Source organism: Bos mutus, chromosome 8, assembly GCF_027580195.1.
Source record: "Bos mutus isolate GX-2022 chromosome 8, NWIPB_WYAK_1.1, whole genome shotgun sequence".
Lineage (NCBI taxonomy): Eukaryota > Metazoa > Chordata > Mammalia > Artiodactyla > Bovidae > Bos > Bos mutus.
The window spans coordinates 62981590-63003441 of NC_091624.1; the positions used below are offsets into that span (position 1 = coordinate 62981590).

The window sequence follows — 21852 nt, forward strand, 5'->3', positions numbered from 1 at the left end:
TCAGCAAAAACAAGAGTGGGAGCTGACTGTGGCTCAGATCATGAACTCCTTATTGTCAAATTTAGACTTAAACTGAAGAAAGTAGGGAAAACCACTAGACCATTCAGGTATGACCTAAATCAAATCGCTTATGATTATACAGTGGAAGTGAGAAATAGATTTAAGGGACTAGATCTGATAGACAGAGTGCCTGATGATCTATGGACAGAGGTTCGTGACATTGTATAGGAGACAGGGATCAAGATCATCCCCATGGAAAAGAAATGCAAAAAAGCAAAATGGCTGCCTGAAGAGGCCTTACAAATAGCTGTGAAAGGAAGAGAAGTGAAAAGCAAACAAGAAAAGGACAGATATAAACATCTGAATGCAGAGTTCCAAAGAATAGCAAGGAGAGATAAGAAAGCCTTGGAAAACTCAGCAGTGGCCACAGGACTGGAAAAGGTCAGTTTTCATTCCAATCCTAAAGAAAGGCAATGCCAAAGAATGCTCAAACTACCACACAGTTGCACTCATCTCACACACTAGTAAAGTAATGCTCAAAATTCTCCAAGCCAGGCTTCAGCAATATGTGAACGGTGAACTTCCAGATGTGCAAGCTGGTTTTAGAAAAGGCAGAGGAACCAGAGATCAAATTGCCAACATCCATTGGATTATAGAAAAAGCAAGAGAGTTCCAGAAAAACATCTACTTCTGCTTTATTGACTATGCCAAAGCCTTTGACTGTGTGGATCACAATAAACTGTGGAAAATTCTGAAAGGAGATGGGCATACCAGACCACCTGACCTGCCTCTTGAGAAACCTATATGCAGGTCAGGAAGCAACAGTTAGAACTGGACATGGAACAGACTGATTCCAAATAGGAAAAGGAGTATGTCAAAGCTGTATATTGTCACCCTGCTTATTTAACTTATATGCAGAGTACATCATGAGAAATGCTGGGCTGGAAGAAGCACAAGCTGGAATCAAGATTCCCGGGAGAAATATCAATAACCTCAGATATGCAGATGACACCACACTTATGGAAGAAAGTGAAGAGAAACTAAAGAGCCTCTTGATCAAAGTGAAAGAGGAGAGTGAAAAAGTTGGCCTAAAGGTCCACATTCAGAAAACGAAGGTAAGGGCATCTGGTCCCATCACTTCATGGGAAATAGATGAGGAACCAGTGGAAACAGTGTCAGACTTTATTTTTCTGGGCTCCAAAATCACTGTAGATGGTGATTGTAGCCATGAAATTAAAAGACGCTTACTCCTTAGAAGGAAAGTTATGACCAACCTAGACAGCATATTCAAAAGCAGAGGCATTACTTTGTCAGCAAAGGTCCATCTAGTCAAGGCTATGATTTTTCCAGGGGTCATGTATGGATGTGAGAGTTGGCCTGTGAAGAAAGCTGAGCACCAAAGACTTGATGCTTTTGAACTGTGGTGTTGGAGAAGACTCTTGAGAGTCCCTTGGACTGCAAGGAGATCCAACCAGTCCATTCTAAAGGAGATCAGTCCTGGGTGTTCATTGGAAGGACTGATGCTAAAGCTGAAACTCCAGTACTTTGGCTACCTCATGCGAAGAGTTGGCTCATTGGAAAAGACTCTGATGCTGGGAGGGATTGGGGGCAGGAGGAGAAGGGGACGACAGAGGATGAGATGGCTGGATGGCATCACCGACTCGATGGACATGAGTTTGTGTAAACTCTGGGAGTTGGTGATGGACAGGGAGGCCTGGCATGCTGCGATTCATGGGGTCACAAAGAGTTGGACACAACTGAGCGACTGAACTGAACTGAACTGGGGAGAAATTAGAGAATTTAAATGTAGGAATATATAAATGTTTTTATAAATTTTGGTGCAAGTTTTCTTTCTTGAAAAACACTTGGGACCATACACATTCTCTTTTACTCACATCATGCAGTGGATGGTTTCTAGTCTGACCTGATCATATTCATGGTGTTACCAAAAGCCCCAAGGGGCTGTAGCTATTAATACAAGAAAGGCACAGAGTTATAAGTATCCATATGTACTTGCGTGCAGTGGCAAAAAATTTGCCTGCCAATACAGGAGACACAGGTTCAATCCCCAGGTTGGGAAGGTCCCCAGGAGAAGGAGATGGCAACCCTCTCTGGTATTCTTGCCTGGGAAAATTCCATGGCCAGAGGAGCTTGGCAGGCTACAGTCCATGGGGTTGCAAAGAGTTGTGCACAAGTGAGTAACTGAGCATGCACATGCATGTAGCAGGATATCTAATTTCTTTACTCTTTTTTACTTCATATATAATGACTTTAAAGATCTTACTCATCTTGGATTGCCACTGATATCCATGTGTTATCAATTGCTGGCTCTCATAATGAATTCTGCATGTAGGTTTCCAGATGATTAAAGAGGTTTATGTTAATTTTGTTGCTGTTCAGTCGCTATGTCATTTCCAATACTTTACAATCCCATGGACTGAAGCATTCCAGGCTCCTCTGTCCTTCACTATCTCCCAGAATTTGCTCAAATTCATGTCCATTGAGTCAGTGATGCTATCTAACCATCTCATCCTCTGCCACCCGCTTCTCCTTTTGCCTTCAGATTTCCCAGCATCAGAATCTTTTTCAATGAGTCTGTTCTTTGCATCAAGTAGCCAAAGTATTGGAGCTTCAGCTTCAGTGTCAGTCCTTCCAATGAATATCAGGGTTGATTTTCTTTAGGATTTCTGGTTTGATCTCCTTGAAATCCAAGAGACTCTCAAGAGTCTTCTCCAGCACCAAAATTTGAAAGCATAAATTTAAGTTATTCAATTAATTTATTTCAATATAAGATTGTGGTACAGTGTTGCTTCTAATTATATTTTTATAAAATAAATGACTTTTCCCAGATAAACATATATAGTTAAAAATAGCTTATTGTTACATATTAAATGACAAAGAAAAGCTATTTCCATTTTGCTTTTAAACTTTCTTTCCCCCATTTTAGTCCTATCCATGTGTCTAAAATTGCATAAACTGCAAACACAAATTTTCCAAAAGTGCAATAGTACACTAATTATGCCTTAGGAGCAGACTCAAAGTGGAAATTAGCATTTTACAATACAATGTGTTAAAATAAATGAATCATTTGCTAACTGTTGAAAAAAACAACAAAACAAGAGGCTCAATAAACACAATTCCTTAAAGAAAATACCAGATAAACAGATAGCAAGATTCCTATTGTGTTCCTGTCATCCCCACTATCATTGCATACACAGAAGATTTGATAGTTTCTTACAGAAAAAAATGTAAGAATAGTTTCAATTTGACACACTGTCACGTGAATAATACAAACAATTTCAAAAGCTTTTACAAACAAGGACAGGCCATCCAATTTGTTTATTCGAAGAATAATGCTGAATTTATGTGTACTTGGAAAAGAAAGATGAAGTCCTAATTTTAATCCTCCAGGTCTGTGAGTTGTTTACTTTCTCTATTTCCATTGCGACATCCTGGTCAAGATGGCCATTATCTAGATGGCCTTAGGTTGTTATCCCTAAGTGCTCTCTGCATTTCAAGTAGACCCCGGATAATGCTCTCATTTCCTGCTTGTATTTCAAGCCCTTTATAATGCAATTCCCCTTAAACCTTCAGTCTAAAGTAGCTTTTCACTGTCTATTTTATGTCCCTTATATGCCTTAGCTCATTAACAAATTCAATTAAAGAAGCACACAGTGCTGGGTACTATACTGAAAAAGTTTTAGTTGCTGTCTTTTTTTCCTCCTAACATTGTATTAAGGTCTGAACTGTATCTCCTCCCTAAATTCTTATGTTGAAGTCTCAACCCCTAGTACCTCAGAATGTAACTGCATTTGGAGTTAAGATCTTTAAGGTTATAATTAAGCTAAAATGAGGCTATTAGGATGAGGCTTTAATCGAAGATAACTGTTGTCCTTAACAAGGAAAAGCAGAGACACAGGGATGTGTGGGCATAGACCGAAGCAACATGAGGACAGCCCATCTACAGACTCAAGAAACAGCCTTCAGGAGGAACCAATCCTGCCAGCGCCTTGTTCTTAGACCTCCAGCCTCCAGAACTGTGAGAAAACAAATGTCTGTTGTTAAAGCCATTCAGACTGTGGTATTAATATTTTATTTTGGCAGCAGCCCTTGCAAACTAATACACATGTATATTTAGTAGGTTATCAAAAGGAAGTGATAACATTGCAAAAATACCAATTTGCCCTGAAGTTAAATTCATAATCCAGAAAACATAGAGCCAATATAAAAATGGATTTTGAAGACATCCCCTCTTTACATGCTTTCCCCCGTCCCTCCAAATCTAGCACAGCTCATCTATTATCCAATGAAATGTTCTCCTCTGCTCTGGGCAACTTTAACTCCCTTCTCTGGACCTCTTGAGTACCTAGTTCCAAGTCCAGTGGAAAGAAATATATTCAACATCAGAACTTTGTTCTTATTCTGACCCCGATGTTGAAAACTAATATCAGTATATTTGTCTATTGAAGCTGGCACAGAGGGAAGGAAGACAGAAGCCCCTTGCCTGCTTGCTCCATCTACCAGTGCTCATTCATTCCCTTCTCCATTGCTCACAGTGACACTTGGGACACCAGCTCATGAGACATGGGTTTAAAACCCTTGCATCGCATTACACTTCATTATCTTAAAATATCCTCATAAGATAAGAGCTCTCATATGAGGAGGCAGGCTACACCATACACTTAAAAAACCACAACACTAGGATGACATACAACAAACTGAACTGAGCTTAGAGGGATGAATTTTATTAATAAACTGCTTGCTAAGTGAATTTGAAGCCCCACATTTTTCTAAATTAAACAACAAAACTTCCATCTGGTCTGAGAATCTAAGAACAGGAACTACCCATGGAACGAGGCTCTGCTCAAAGTTGGTATGGTTTTGGCTTCATGACTAATCCATACGTGGGTGTCAGGTCAAGCTTGACCACGGGGCATTTCTTCAGTGCGAGCTGCTGCAGAACTGTGGTGATGAAAACGAATACTTCATTTCGTGCAACCTTTTCTCTGAGACACTTCTGGATTCCCATTCCAAAAATGAAGATTTTCTCAATAAGATTTTTATTCAGTTCCCTGTTTTCATTCAGAAATCTCTCAGGTCTAAGTAAATTGGGATTATCCCAAATAGTTCTGTATAAAATAGACAAAAATAAAAATTTTTTAAGAATTTGTTTTATCACTTTTGCTTTTGTTGCCAACTTCTCCATAATAATTTTGCTTTGGATAAAGTCTTTCATACAAGTTCAGAACAACGTATATAAAGTTACATATGCATATCTGTGTGTGTGTGTGTGTGTGTGCACGCGTGGGTATGCTGCTTCCCAGCTGGTGCAGCAGTAAAGAATCTGCCGGCCAGTGCAGATGTGGATTCAACCCTTGGGTCAGGAAGATCCCCCTGGAAAAGAAAATGGCAGCCCACTCCAATATTCTTACCTGGAAAATTCCATGGACAGAGAACCTGGCAGGCTACAGTCCAGGGGTTGAAAAGAGTTAGACATGACTGAGTATGCAAATGTATATGTATATAGTTATGGAGGTATGTAATTAGATAATTATTGTGGATATATATGTCATTATTCCCTTTAATATGTTGACAGATTTAGTTATAAAACTTAGTACAATTATACCTGTTTTTCACAAAAATGGTTTCTGGTTCATTAAATAGTGAATAAAATACATGAAACGTATTTTAATTTTTTATTATTTTAAATGAATAATTCCACAAAAGTCTCAATAGAATATTACAAAATTGTGGTTAAGTAAAAGGTAATAAATATTTTAATCTCCTTGGCTTTAAGCAAGAGGGACAGGAAGGATTAGACTATTGAGGCCACACCCCTCACCCTGGTGTTCTTTCACTGTGTTTAGGAAATAACCTTCACACATCATCACAGAGAGGAGCCAGGTCTCCTGAAAGCAACTCTGATTGAGGGGGTTGCCCACATTTGGTTCTCTCTCCTCCTTCCACCTTTTGTTACAAGCACTGCATCAGGCTCATCCACAACTGAGAGTGTGTTACCTCCATCCTTAGCCATACATCAGAGACTCACCTGACTTCATGAAGAACTGGGTCTCTTTGTCTATAGATGTCACCCTCTTCCTAGGAGAAAAATTTGTTTTCTCTGCACCGGAGGTCATAGACCTGGAGGATTACAAATGATATTCAGTCCTCCAACAAACTTCGTTTTGCTCTCATAATATTTTAAAAGTAATTCATTGCTGCTAACATTTAAAAATCAGAAGATTCCACAAGAAAATCTCCATTTCCAAGTTTTTGTTTATAACTAAAAGAGCTGATAACACTGCGACAGTGTCCTGCTCACCAATAGTTTACTGGGTTGGATAGATACAACAGATGACCTCTCCCCACTGCTTCAACATACAATCACTTTTCATATTTTCCATTGTTCAGTGCGTGCTTGAACTTGTGACCTTTTGAATAATTTCCCCATAATATCAAGTCTTGAATTACATACTCATTTAACTTAAACAAGTGCCTTCTTACAAAGAGTATTTCTTTATTAGCACCTGTGTTAACTGAGCTTGTTTGCTCATTACCCAATAGTCAATATAATCACAAGTTCTTAGGATACTAGAACACTTGAGATACTTAGGGTTGTACTAACAGAAAATAAATACCATTCAGTTTACACTGACTGTATTTCTTTTTACAGTAGGTTTAAAAATGTTTAGGTTTATCCAGCGTAATCACTAGGTGGAGAAGAGATGTATCAATCTCTCTGACAATAAGCTTTCCAGTGGGACAGACTATACAGTGTATCCCACCATTTTGCTGGTTACAGAGATCGTGAAGGTGCTGTTAGGAGCACAGGATAATAATTTCCCTCCCTAAAAGCCTAGCATCTAAGCCATCAGTCAGATGAGGTCTTGGATAAAGAGGGAGAAGCTATACAGAGTACTGTACATATGGCTAGCTGAGTGTATAAGAATGCAGTCTTGGGAATTCCCTGTTGGTCCAATGGTTAGGACTAGGTGCTTTTGCTGCTGGGGCCCAGGTTGGACCCTCAGTAGGGGAACTAAGATCTGGCAAGCCATGTGGTATAGCCAAGGAAACCAAAAAAAGAGAAAAGAATGCAGTCTTTATCAGTTTGCTGGAAACATCAAGCCCTCGCTACATGGAGCATATAATTTCCATCAAACCAGATTTGCATATTAAATAGGATTAGCACTGGATGTGAATCCTGCTTCTGTTACCTGCTGAAAATGTGATCTTAAGTAATTTGCTCAATTGGGCTGAAAGTTTCTTCATCAGTAAAACTAGGATATGATAGCACCACTATGTAGGATTACTCTTGAGGTCAGAGTAGATATGTCTGAGCTTTTTGTACCCAGTACACAGTTGTTGTTTTAGCTGCTAAGTCATGTCTGATTCCCTGCAACCCCATGGACTGTAGCCTGTCAGGCTCCTCTGTCCATGAGGTTCTCAGGCAAGAATACTGGAGTGGAATGGCTGCCATTTCTTTCTCCAGGGGATCTTCCAGACCCAGGGATCAAACCCCTGTCTCCCAGGTTGGCAGGGGGATTCTTTACCACTGAGCCACTAGAGAAGCCCCCAGAACACAGCAGGGGTCTCTAAATATTAGTTGTACTCTTCCACCACGGCCATCACCACCCATCAGTCTCATTTTTCACTGCCTGAGGTACTTTCAGCTCAGCCTGCCCTTCTGTAATTGATACAGGCAAGCCTCTAGCTGCATTTTCTTCACAAATATTTAGAGTGCCTACTATGTGCCAGGCACTGACCTAGGTGCTTAGGTTGAGGAAAAAGCAAATAAACAAAGACAGAGACAGAGAGAGAGAAAAAACAAACCCCTGCTTAGTGGCTTATACTCCAATGGGGAATTTCAGGCTGCTTTTCAAATATGGGCTGTTCTTACCCATGTAGAGGGTGAGCCCATGAAGCCCTTGGCTCACATCTCTCCCTGTAAGCCCACTTTTGAAATTCAATTTACTCTGAATGAATTTGTATTAAGATTTCATCCTTCCCATTATCTGTGAGGAAAGAAAACTGAATTTCTTTTCAACTTCTTTCAAGGGAAACAGAGGGGATGAAGTTTGGTTAAGAAGAATGAAAACTTTTCCCAAATTAATAAAGAGCAAACAAAGAACTAAGCAAATTTTATCTCAAGAAATAAATGGTGACTTCAGTTCAATTCAGTTCAGTCGCTCAGTCATGTCCAACTCTTTGTGACGCCATGAACCACAGCACGCCAGGCATCCCTGTCCATCACCAACTCCCGGAGTCCACCCAAACCCATGTCCATTGAGTCAGTGATGCTATCCAACCATCTCATCCTCTGTCGTCCCCTTCTCCTCCTGTCCACAATCTTTCCCAGCATCAGGGTCTTTTCCAATGAGTCAGCTCTTCACATGAGATGGCCAAAGTAATGGAGTTTCAGCTTCAACATCAGTTCTTCCAATGAACAACCAGGACTGATCTCCTTTAGGATGGACTGGTTGGATCTCCTTTAGGATGGACTGGTTGTATCTCCTTGCAGTCCAAGGGACTCTCAAGAGTCTTCTCCAACACCACAGTTCAAAAGCAAATGGTGACTTACTCCTCATGATTTACTTGATACATATTAATAAAGGTGCATGTTTTCCTGGGAATGAAACAGCCATTCAGAGTAGTGTCTGCTGTAGTACTATAAGAAAGAGAAATACAGCATTATAACACATCCTGCAAACTCAAATAACCCATCACTAAGCTGCTTCCTGCACTGCATGGACTATTTTTATTAATGCTATTTTTTACTGTAATAATGATATGACATCTTTGTAAATCTCTATTCATTCATAAATTGATATATTTTTTCTGAGCTCCGTGCTTAGTCGCTCAATTGTGTCTGACTCTTTGTGACCCTTTGGACTGTAGCCCACCAGGCTCCTCTGTCCATGGTATTTCCCAGGCAGGATTACTGGAGTGGGTTGCCATTTCCTTCCCCAGGGGATCTTCCCAACCTAGGGACTGAACTTGTGTCTCCTGTGTCTCCAGCGTTGCAGGTGGATACTTTACCACTGAGCCATTAAAGTTATTTTTTACTGTAATAATGATATGACATCTCTATAAATCTCCATTCATTCCTTAATTGATGTATCTTCTACCTATTGTCAAATTACTAATTTATTCTTTATTTTGTATTTGTTAGACATATTGAGCATTTAATACACTGAGGGCATTGCTATGAGCTAAAATTTCCAGAAAATCATCACAGTATTTCTATGACAGAGTTGGTCATAAGTAGACATGCAATTACAACCAGAAACTTTTAAGGAAATTATAAAGAATTTTCTTTGTATACAGCATGTTTTTGTCTTTTACTAATAGATTAAAAAAAATACATCAGTTAGTACTTGATAGAAGTATCTAGGAACTGGAATGGAATTGGAACTAGGAATATCTGAATTCTAGATATTTTTCTAAGTGAGATGTTGGGCAAATCTCATATCTACTCTATGATTTCATTTCCTAGCTGTGAAATGATACTAGTTGTACCTGGAGGATCTAAGTTGCACCTGGAGGATCTAAGTTGCTTCTAGAACAAGTATTTTATTTTTCTAGTCCTATACTCAGACTTCTTTATGCATACTGTACACCTTTCCCCTTTATACTTCTGTGATTATGCATGGCTTAGATTGTCATGTTATGTTTCCATATGGTACTCCCTAACTTCCAAAATGGCCCTCACTCTCAGTGACATTTCAATGTGATAAGTTTGAGAACGGTCACTGGACACAATTGTCTTAGCCACATCTGGGTTCTCTCTTCTGATTACCCAACCTGTAGAGAAGGTATATCTCATCTATAGTTATTAATGGACTAAGCTGAGGAGCCAGTTTCATACTTCCCAGGAAGACTGCAGTCGTCCAACTTCACCAGAGTATGAGTGGAGAAGTATGTCTAATCCAGGTGAAAACTATGACTAAGCCTCCTTAGTTTAGATCTCAGCCAAACTGTGCAAACTAGTTCTGTTAATTTAGAAAGTTAATATTTGAAAGTCTCTTTGACCTTTCATCTTGTAGTTGGTATTGAACTTTGGCAAATAATATGGATATTACTCATTGGGTGTCCTCAAAACCCAACAAAGGATAAGACCAAAAAAAGGGATGGACCTATTTGTTGGAAGGATTACCTGTTCCTATGTAGCCACTTGCCTTTCTCAGTACATTCCTGTCACTCCCTCTGTGGATTCAGCTGCTCAAATTCTAATCCATATAAAAAAGCACATGTTCCTACTCTTTGGAAACCTAGCATGTAAAATTTGATTTCACTAACATGAAAATATGAATGATTATATATTCTAAAGGAGGACTTAATATATTAATGCATTCATTGTAGAGTTTCTCTTTCTGTATATATGTTTCCAAAATTTCCCATATAAAAGTGCCTTTCTATACAACTTTTAAAAGAGTGTATATCCAATAAATACTTATTAAGGTACTGTTTAACCTTCATGTGTGTGTACATATGGTACAAGTAATAGCAAAAATTTCATCCCCTTTACCTAACATTGTTTTGCTTCAATCTATTTCATTTTAACTTATTTTCTGCTTTTTGATCTCTGGTCCTTTTAGTTGGAAAATTGTAAATATCCAAGTATAGAATGGATTAGTCCCAAATGATATATATAAAATGCCTTTTATTAATATGTTTGTGCTAAAATTCTTGGGTCATATCACACTACTCTCATTGGCCAATGCATCTGATCTTTTTGGTTTATATATTACTTCATTTTTTCACTTTTAATAATATAATGAATACCTATTTTCTAAAATATGTTTCTCCTTATTAGTGAGGTCCTCAGATGTGTTTTCAGAATCCCAAAGTATATGATCACTTTCATTTCACCCCAAATGCCTCCGGTAAATTTGTTGTCTGTTCCTTATTCCTTAGTAAAGCTTGTAGATTGTATTCTTTTATGTAGTACCCAAAGTCACCCTACAGAAGCCTTTGAGACAGAAGAGCTGCATCTTTAAATGTAGGACCTTTTTGAGGGGCTTCCCTGATGGCTCAGATGGTAAAGAATATGCCTGTAATGCAGGAGACTTGGATTTGATCCCTTAGTCAGGAAGATCTCCTGGAGAAGGAAATGGCAACCCACACCCGTATTCTTGCCTGAAGAATTCCATGAACAGAGGAGCCTGGTGGGCTATAGTCCATAGGGTCGCAAAGAGTCAGACATGGCTCAGTAGCTAACACTTCACTTTTTTATTAAGTTAAAGATGAAATCTGCTTCAACCAGAAAGGGGATCTGAAGGAAAGAGATCACTGTGAATAGGTAGCATCACGTGAAATATGGAGAGCAAACTGGAGAGGCAAAATTCAGGGGACTGAGCGGCTAACTGTCTGGGTTTGACTGCTCAGCTAGTGGTCTTCCCCTTTGAGGTCCCTGGGCTGAGGCCACTGCATTCTGCTGTGCCAATTACCACACGCGGTGAGAGACATTCCCATACTTTCACTATTTAAAGATGGGAAGAGAAAAAACACTGAGAGTTTAATTTTTTTTATCTTAACTATATGGAATGGAAACAGTTTGAACTACTAGAACTTGAGTTGTTTACATACATATTTAATAAAGCCTATCTACTTAGCCTATACTGGCATGCCTTTGGGAGCTGGAGAGTCTGGCATAAAGTTTAGTAAATTTTCAAATACCTATAAATGTATACTCTGTTCAGTCTATTTGTGGCAACACTAGATTCCTCCATCTATTGTCTAGCAAAATTCTTAGCTATTGAAAATGAAGCCATATCACATTAACAGGTGGCTAAGGCTGCTCATGGGGGTAAGTTAAGTGAGCCTGTATAATACTTAATAGCCAAATATAAATTATGGTTAGATTATCCATTGCTCCAAATTTCAATATTCTTCCCTCCCCTTAATTAGTAAATATATGATGAAAGTTAATGGCATCATAATTTAGTTATGGGAAACATTCACATAATTTCCCTTGCTCTAGTTTAAATTTCATTAAAGAGTTTCAAAATAAAATAAAATATTAAAATAATATTAACATAATATAGATTTTGAAGAACTTCCTTCATTCATTCTAATGCTTTAGATTCCACACTCCTCCCACACCGCTTTGGGACCAGTTGTTGTCCCAAAGGAGAAGCATATCCTTACCAATGAGGAATAGTAAAAGGGAGAAAGGAGGTATGCCTGAATATTTCATTTATAAAAGCTTCTGTGTAGGGTAAAATTTTCCTGTCTTCAAACCTCGGTGATTTCATCCCAGTGTTTCCATCTGAGGAAAAAAAAAAAGATTTTTAAAATTTTAATTTAAAATGAAAATATACTCATAAAAATTATATTTTTCATCTGAAAGCATGTTACTAATTTCTTCTTGAATTTTGACTTGAATTTCCGGATAGTATATCAAATAAAGAAAGCTCCAATATATACATGTTGATATTATTTCAAACCCTGAAAATAAAGAGAAAGTGTATCTTAGAAAAGGTATTAGCAAAATCAGATCTTCAATTTACTTTGTATTTGAATACTAAGAATCCAAGGAAAATAATCTACATATGACTGCTCATTAACAATTATTAGTAGTTGCCAATTATTAATAATTGTTAATGAGCAGTCATATGTAGATTATTTTCCTTGGATTCTTAGTATTCAAATACAAAGTAAATTGAAGATCTGATTTTGCTATAATTATTATTTACAAATACAATTGTATTTGTAATTTGTATTTATAAATGTAATTATAAGTTGTATTTGCAAATACAATTATACATTAAGGTTTATTTCAAAATATAGGCTTAATATCTTGCCCATTAAAATAGCCACTATCAATAAAACAGAAAACAGCATATGTTGGTGAGAATATAGAAAAAATGGAACTCTAATGTATTGATGGTAGAAATGTAAAATGATGAAATCGCTATGGAAAACAATATGAAGAGCTCTCAAAATACTTAAAAAAGAATTACGATGTGACTGATCAACCTCACTTCTCAAAATACACTCAACACAGTTGAAAATATGGACTTAAAAAGATCTGTAAAACTATGTTCATGGTAGCATTATTCACAATAGTCAAGAGATGGAAACAATCCACACATCGATTGATAGACAAATGGATAAATAAAGTGTGGTATATACATGCAATAGAACATTTTGCAGCCTTAAAAAGAAGGAGATGGTGCCACTTGCTATGATACGGATGAACCTCAAGGACATTATGCTAAATGAAACAACTTAGTCACAAAAGGAAAATACTGTGTGATTCTTCATATGAGGTACTGTCATCAAAATCATAAAAACAGATTAGAAAAGTAGTTGCCTAGGGTTGGCAGGAGAGGGGAGGGTAAATTGGGGTTTAATGGGCATAGAATTTTAGTTTTAAAAGATGAAAAAGTTCTACAAATCTGTTGCACAACAATGTGAATGTACATGACGCTACTGAATTGTACACATAACAATATTTAGGATAGTAAATTTCATCTAAGGGGCTTGCAACCACAGTAAAAGATAAAATTAAAACTTTTAATGTACAGATATTACTATAAGGCCAATTAAAACATTGGAAATAGCTCACTACAAAATAAACCATTGTTATAATGGCTATGATCTAGATATACTAATAATGTCTTAAATCATAAATAGCTATTGAATGCTTATTCTGCTCTATGCTCATTTCACTGAGGACAGAACTGTGCCTCGAGGACCTTATGGACCTTGCTTAAGGTGACTCAGCTCAGAAGAGACAGGTGGGATGTAAACTAGGACTTACCTGGCTTCAAGGCCATAAGTTTGTATAAGTGCATAATGGAAGGTTGAGTACATTCAATTTTTTGAAATACTAACTTTTAGTGTAGTTATTTTATTTTAAAAATTCATTCTTTAAACACGGTGTCTTCACTTTTGATATCATCTATACATTGGTAAGATGCTTTTCATTTATTATGAAAATTAAAGCTAAAAGGTCTATATAAAACTTCATCTTTTCTCAAGGATGACTTCACATCAAAGAATGCGATCAGTTTTCTTGAAAACCTACAGTCAGAAATATCACATTAAACAGTTTTTCTAGACTGTTCTAATTGTAAATTCAATTCAGTGATGACCTAACGTTTCAGATTGCAAAGACTTAGCCTGCAGTGTACAAGACCAGGGTTCGATTCCTGGGTTGGGAAGATCCCCTGGAGAAAAGAAATGGCTATCTCCTCCAGTATTCTCGCCTGGAAAATTCCATGGACAGAGGGGCTTGGCAGGCTACAGTTCATGGGGTCGCAAAAAGTTGGACATGACTGAGTGACTAACACTATTGCCAACATTAAAAATGTTATTTGCATTTTCTACTAAATCTTACAAAATCTAGTAGCAAAAATGAATGGTTAAATTAATATAACATTTAAGGTTTTCATGATGATGATGACAACAATAACAGTGATAATTCCAAATAGTGATCACTTGATTGCCCTGTCATTGGAAATGGGGGCTGTAATTAGTCTCACTCTAGAGATGAGAAACATGCAGCACAGAGATGGTTAAATATTTTACCAGGACCACACAAGAGACAAAGTGAGTCTCTAATTCAAATTTGTGGTTTCACTGCACTGGGACTTCAGAATTTGTTTGTTCTCTAAACAACCTTGCATCACAACATGTGCAAGAAATATGCCCAAATTTAGCATCAGAGCAAAGAGAACTCCTTCCCAAACATCTTTTCTCAAGACCTGGTTTTACATCTTTTGAACAGGGCAATCTCTTGCAGTGAGCCAGTAGATTTCAACAGTTCTTATGCCATAAAATTTCTAACATGACTTCATAGTGCAAGGAATTATCCTGAAAATAAATTGCCCAAATGGATTTGCCAACAATGGTGTCTATAGTATCGTACAGCATGGTACGAGAACATGGAATTCTATTCAGAATATATTGTCTCTATTTGCTATTAAAAGAAAACAAAACAAGTCATGAATGCTGCATAAAAGACACTGATTTTGCACACTGTAGAGCCATGAACATTATATCCAAGACCTAGGACTATTTGGATAAATATCAGGATTCAGATTTTGATCATCATGAACTTTTTTTTTTGTATCAAGGCTTAAGCAACCTATTATTTATTTTGGCATGAGGAAAAATAATAGAAACAAACAAATGCCTCTGTTTGCAAAGGAAATTCAGGAACACAAATATGTAGATCCTAGGAAAAAAGTGAATTAAATTGCCAATAACTACAGCATAAAGAAGAAAGGAGAATACAAATCTGAAGAATATTCCACCTAAAATGAAACTGTTAAAACATCTTTAGAATTTTGCTGTTGTTGCTGGTATACTAAGGGAATTTGCTTTCTACAGTCTAGTATCTTACAAGAACTATAAGAAATTTGATAGTGTCAGCACAAATAATAAACAATCTATAATAGGGATAGAAGAGAGCTTTTTTAAAAAAAGATTTTTTGATGTGGACCATATTAAAGCCTTTACTGAATCTGTTACAATATTATATCACAAGGCATGTGGGATCTTAGTTCTTCAACCAGACAACCGGACTACCAGGGAAGTCCCTAGAACAGAGTTTCATTTGAGCTAAACTGAGGACTGTAGCCCAGGAGACAGATTCAAGAAGCACTTGAATTGTGTTTCCCCAGAATTAAAATGGGGAAAGTTTGTATAGGAAAAAACTGCAAAGTTACATAAGGTGTCTGTCAAGAATTATGGCTGGAGTTGGCAAGAAGTAAGTGTGGTTGTTAAGCAAGGATTGCCTAAGGTCCGAAATAGTTGCTTAGTTACAAGGAGAAACCTTCAAACCATAAGTTTGTAGCTGGCAGCTACTAGCAGATATTGTTTTGAAAATGGCTGGTGTTGTCCTTGAGTTTGATATATCACAGAAAATTCAAGTTCTCAGTGATGCAGAAAGGTGTCTGAAACTATGTCCACAATGACCGTCCAGCTCCATTACAGATTCCTGAACCACAGTTTTATATTTTGTCAGAACAAAGAACAAGCATCAAACATGAGAGGGGTACATCCTTCAAGGTTTCAGTGAGTCAGCATGACATGGTGTCTGAGAAGGAAATTTCATCTTCGAAGGAGTGCTAGAATTGGTATCATAGGAAGAGGATGATATATTATCCCTATCTTCAAAGTGAATAAGTCTTTTCAGTCATGTTTAAATCTTTGCAACTCTATGGACTGTATGTAGCCCACCAGGCTCCTTTGTCATGGGATTCCCCAGGCAAAAATACTTGAATGGGTCGCTATGCCTCCTCCCAAGGGATCTTCCCAACCCAGGGATGGAACCTGCGTCTCTTAGGTCTCCTGCATTCAAAGGTGGATTGTTTACTGTTGAGTCACCTGGGAAGCCCTGTCCAAATTTGAGCACAAAGCTGAAGCCAAATCATGTGCCCACCATGATAACTTCCCCAGACCTCAATACCTGAAAATTGCTTTCATCAATAGGTAAAAATGGTTTAAGAAGAAGAAGAAAAAAAAAAAACTGAAGTGTTAAGAATGATAGTGGTGTGATAGCGATATAAATTATCTTCCTGAAAAGGATATTGACAATCTGTATGAAAAACTCAAGAATCCTTTTATTATGTGACCCAGAAATTCTGTTCATAACATAAGAGTACTATGAAAAAGAAGACAAAATTGATACACAAAGATGGTCATCTTAGCATTGGCAAGATATTCAATATCTGCATTACTGAGACACTGACTTGTAAAATGTGGGGAGGGTACAGACCATGGCATACTATGCAGTTGTTAGAAGCAGCGAATTAGAAATACACCTAACAACCATGATTGGATCTTAAAAATATAGGGTTTCATGAAAAAGGTTAGAAAGGAGATGCAAATAACAATGTAATTTACATATATTAAAGTTCATGATAAATATAAGAAGATACACTAGTACATGAAAATATCAAGCCCATTTTATAAGAATACATAAGACAAAAAAACAGTACTTAAACAGATTAAGAATAAATGTCAATGGGTTGGGAAAGGGACTGGGAGTGGGATGTAGTTAATGTAAGAGTAGTAAATGGCCAATATCAAAAGAGGGAAATACTTTATAGCAGAAAACAGAAAATTGTGATTAACTGTCATTCACCTTAAATACTGATAAATAGTCATACATACCAGCTCCAACGAGGTCACTCACAGTGCTTATAATTTCATCATCATTTAAGATGGTTATTTTGGCGACAGCATATTTGTTGTGGCATGCACTAATCAGAGCATCAGTGATATCTTGGATATGGTCCTGAGGACACAAACCTTAACATGATTATTCATCGCTTCTTACATTTTACAGCACATACGACTCTCATGCAGGAAGAGCCATATTACCATGTAACTTGAAATGAACCCAATTAACTTAGGAATGTAAAGAATATAAGTAGATCATTTTAAATCTTGCAACTAACTTTGCTTGTCAGTGGTAATGATCAATCATAAAAGAGTGTAGTGAAGAAAACCAAGTTACCAAACTCAATTTTCTTCTTAAAAGTTTTTTTTTTCAATCAATAAAGAGTATGCCTATGTCTAGAAGCACACTTAGAAAAATTAGAGGTTAACTTATAGAGAAAATGCTAAGCAATAAATATAAAGGTTTTCAAACCTATTGTAAGAATTTTACTATAATCACCAGGCAGAAGGAGGTGGTATTGGGATAGGTTAGGGAGTAGGAAAAAAATTTTATGAATTTCACAAACTGTTTTATTTACAGTATCTGATCTAGAATTCCAGGCTGGTACCTTGATACAGATTGTTTTCTGCCCATTCCTTTTAATCAGATGGGACTTAAGTCCACACTCTCTTCATTTGTTCAATTATCTACTTTTTCATGTTTCCCCCCAATGCTTTATTCTCAGGAAATAGTTCCCTAACAACTAGGATTTTTTCTAGTGTTTACATAATTCGAGAGAGAAATTTTCTTTTTTGTGGACCATCAAATTGGGCCAAAACATTTCAATGGCCTCACAAAAAGGTTTGCTTCTGTCATCTGGAAAACGTTTCTACATGTGTTATGATCTCAAAGTTCATTTCTCCATCGGAAAGAAACTCAAGAAGAATATGAGACTAAACTGGAAGCTTCCTATAGGACATTCCTTATAATTATTCAAAGAACTTTCTGAAAAAGCTATGCTGATTCTTTTAAGACCTCATAGTTTCAGAGATAAAATTAGAGAAACAAAATTATTGGGTCATTTCTTCAGGAAACCCATTTACATGTTGATCATCATTCATCAGCCAAGGACAGATTCATATTTCAAGTATGAGCCTTATCTCCACAGTAAGGAAATTCTGAGATTTCAAAAAGTTCCAAGTTCTTTTTTGGGTCCCCACATGAGAACTAAGTAATACTGCCCTATAATCTCTCTGACTGGACTTCACATATATTAATGGTTTGGGTGAGGTTCATTATGGAAAAACTACATCACATCGAAAAAGCAAGAGAGTTTCAGAAAAACATCGATTTCTGCTTTATTGACTATGTCAAAACCTTTGACTGTGTGGATCACAATAAACTGTGGAAAATTCTGAAAGAGATGGGAATACCAAACCACCTGACCTGCCTCTTGAGAAACCTCTATGCAGGTCAGGAAGCAACAGTTAGAACTGGACATGGAACAACAGACTGGTTCCAAATAAGAAAAGGAGTACGTCAAGGCTGTATATTGTCACCCTGCTTATTTAACTTCTATGCAGAGTACATCATAAGAAACGCTGGGCTGGAAGAAGCACAAACTGGAATCAAGATTGCCGGGAGAAATATCAATAACCTCAGATATGCAGATGACACCACCCTTATGGCAGAAAGTGAAGACCTAAAAAGCCTCTTGATGAAAGTGAAAGTGGAGAGTGAAAAAGTTGGCTTAAAGCTCAACATTCAGAAAACGAAGATCATGGCATCCAGTCCCACCACTTCATGGGAATTAGATGGGGAAACAGTGGAAACAGTGTCAGACTTTTTTGGGGGGGCTCCAAAATCACTGCAGATGGTGACTGCAGTCATGAAATTAAAAGATGCTTACTCCTTGGAAGAAAAGTTATGACCAACCTAGATAGCATATTGAAGGGCAGAGACATTACTTTGCCAACAAAGGTCCGTCTAGTCAAGGCTATGGTTTTTCCAGTGGTCATGTATGGATGTGAGAGTTGGACTGTGAAGAAAGCTGAGCACCGAGGAATTGATGCTTTTAAACTGTGGTGTTGGAGAAGACTCTTGAGAGTCCCTTGGACTGCAAGGACATCCAACCAGTCCATTCTAAAGGAGATCAGTCCTGGGTGTTCCTTGGAAGGAATGATGCTAAAGCTGAAACTCCAGTATTTTGGCCACCTCATGCGAAGAGTTGGCTCATTGGAAAAGACTCTGATGCTGGGAGGGATTGGGGGTAGGAGGAGAAGGGGATGACAGAGGATGAGATGGCTGGATGGCATCACTGACTCGATAGACGAGAGTCTGAGTGAACTCCGGGAGTTGGTGATGGACAGGGAGGCCTGGCGTGCTGCGATTCACGGGGTCACAAAGGGTTGGACACGACTGAGTGACTGACCTGAACTGAACTGAACAGTAAAAGAACCAGGGTAGTACATACAACTGTCTGAGTTCTCAATGCATTCACCACTTATTTTTCTCCTCACCAAATCCCTTGTCCCGTCATGCATTTAAACCCTTACCTTATCATGTTGTAAGATGATCTCGTATATGTAGAGCAATAAACATGCCTGATAGAGAATAAATAGAGAGAATAGTAATAAATAGTAGAGAATAAATGCCTGATTCCGGGCATGATAAAACTCCTGGGGAGCATTTATAATTCGCAAAGGAAGGTATCGGAAATATGGTATGAAATCAGCAGGATTTGCAGCACTGGAGGCTTTGAGTAAGTCATGATCTGTTTTAACAATTCTAAGAAACTCCTCATCACTGTGGTCATACATCTTGCCAAAGCAAAGGGTATAGACAACATTGGCCATAGCACAGGTAATAGCACCTCTAGGTTCAAAGCTGCCACTCCTGGAAGTCAATTCTGTAAAACTTTTACCAGCTCAGAGACTTCCTCGATGACATGTTTCTCAAGTAAGCAAGACCAGGTGGAGGATTTTGTTTCTGCTTTAGGAAATGTTCGTAAAGCATTGGAAGCAATTTTCTTATGAAGTGTCCAATTCTCCCCATAATTGAAAACGTAAGACTCTTTCATTGTGCCAGGAAAGAAAATGTTAAACGTTAGGTCAGGCTGCAAAATGCTCTCCATTTCTGAGTAGCACTTCTTTCACCATTTCCATCCCATTCACCACGAGGACAGGCACCATGCCAAGTTTGATGAGAAAGACATCTCCATATTTCTTCCTCATTTCCATGAATGTAAGGTAAAGATGGTCTCCAAGCTGAAGAAGATTTTCCACGATGGGGAGGGACCATGGGCCAGGAGGAAACACCTCCTTCCTTCCTTTGTTTCCTAGTTCTCTTACAAAAACAAAAACCATCACCAAAATTATGAGAAGTGGTCACCTCTCCAGAAGTGACTGCCATGCCGAATATCATTTTCAGGTATAAAACACCTAAAATAGAAAAATTTAACCATCATTTTTGCTATTCTAAGCACAGACTAAGTAGTCTTTCTCCATGTAAACATTTAGGAGAAAAGTACAGACTCTTTATATTTAGATGAAAACTATTATTAAACAATGCACCAACAGGGTAAAATTAAATTCTTGTAAAATTCACTGTATGTCTATCTCAATTCTATTATTTGCGTGATCTAACCATCAGACTAAATCCTTTCATGTCAGTTGTTGACATCATAGACAGAAGAGGATAACTCACTGTAGGAAGCAGCCTGGTGGGTGGCAAATGGATTGAGGCTACAGAACCTGATTTCATACTCATTAGCTGGGGGAATCTTCATCCTGTCACTTAATCTAAGTGCATCCCAGTTGTCTCACCTGTGTTCTACTTAACAAAAATTAGTCATACATTTTCTCAACAAATATTTATTAAACACCCCAATGTCAGGCACTGAAAAATACAAAACAAAATTTCACAGATTAATGAGGAAACTAGAAGAACAAAAATGAGATTACAAAGTAATAAGTGCTATTAAAAAACTGTGTATAGTGTCATCTGTCATTGTGTGAGGATGAAATGCAATCATCATTAAAAAGTACTTGGTTAGGGCTTCCCAACTGGCTCAGGAGTAAGAGTCTATTGGCCAATGCAGGAGACATGGGTTTGATCTCTGATCTGGGAAGATCCCACGTGCAGCAAAGCAACTAAACACGAATGCTACAACTATTGAGCCTGGGCTCTAGAGGCTGGGAGCCACGCTCAGCCTACATGCCAAAACTCCTGAAGCCTGGGTGCCTAGAGTCCATGCTCCGCAACAAAAGAAGCTACCACAGTGAGCAGCCAGAGCACTGCAAGGAAGGGTAGCCCTCACTCCCTGCAGCTAGAGAAAAGCCCATGCAGCAACAAAGACCCAGCATGGCCAAAAATAAATAAACAAATAAAATTATTATTATTTTTAAAAGTACTTGGTGAATTACAAGCCATTTAGTAGAAATCTAATTGGCTGTCTGCCTAGTCTATTCTTAAACTTCTCAGCCTGCTTGTAAAAGTGACTTTCTGAAGCAATTCTGCTGGTTTGAAACCTGTCCGTACAGTCACAGATGGTTGATCCAAGGATAAGCCTTCAGTCCAAGATGAACCTTAGGAATATGGAACTGGGACTATGAAGGTTCATCTTCTCATTGGGCAGCTAGGTCTATAAGACATAAATCTGAAAGTAAAACCTGGGGACATTTTACCTGCCAGGAGGACCTAAGAAACCGTGAGAAAAATAAATGAAGTAAAAAGGA

General features: G+C 37.9%; 1 pseudogene; it reads right to left on the reverse strand.

The window, feature by feature from the left end:
- Positions 1 to 2804: 2804 nt before the first annotated feature.
- On the reverse strand, positions 2805 to 20539 carry LOC138988901 (cytochrome P450 1A1-like; annotated as a pseudogene).
- Positions 20540 to 21852: the final 1313 nt, after the last annotated feature.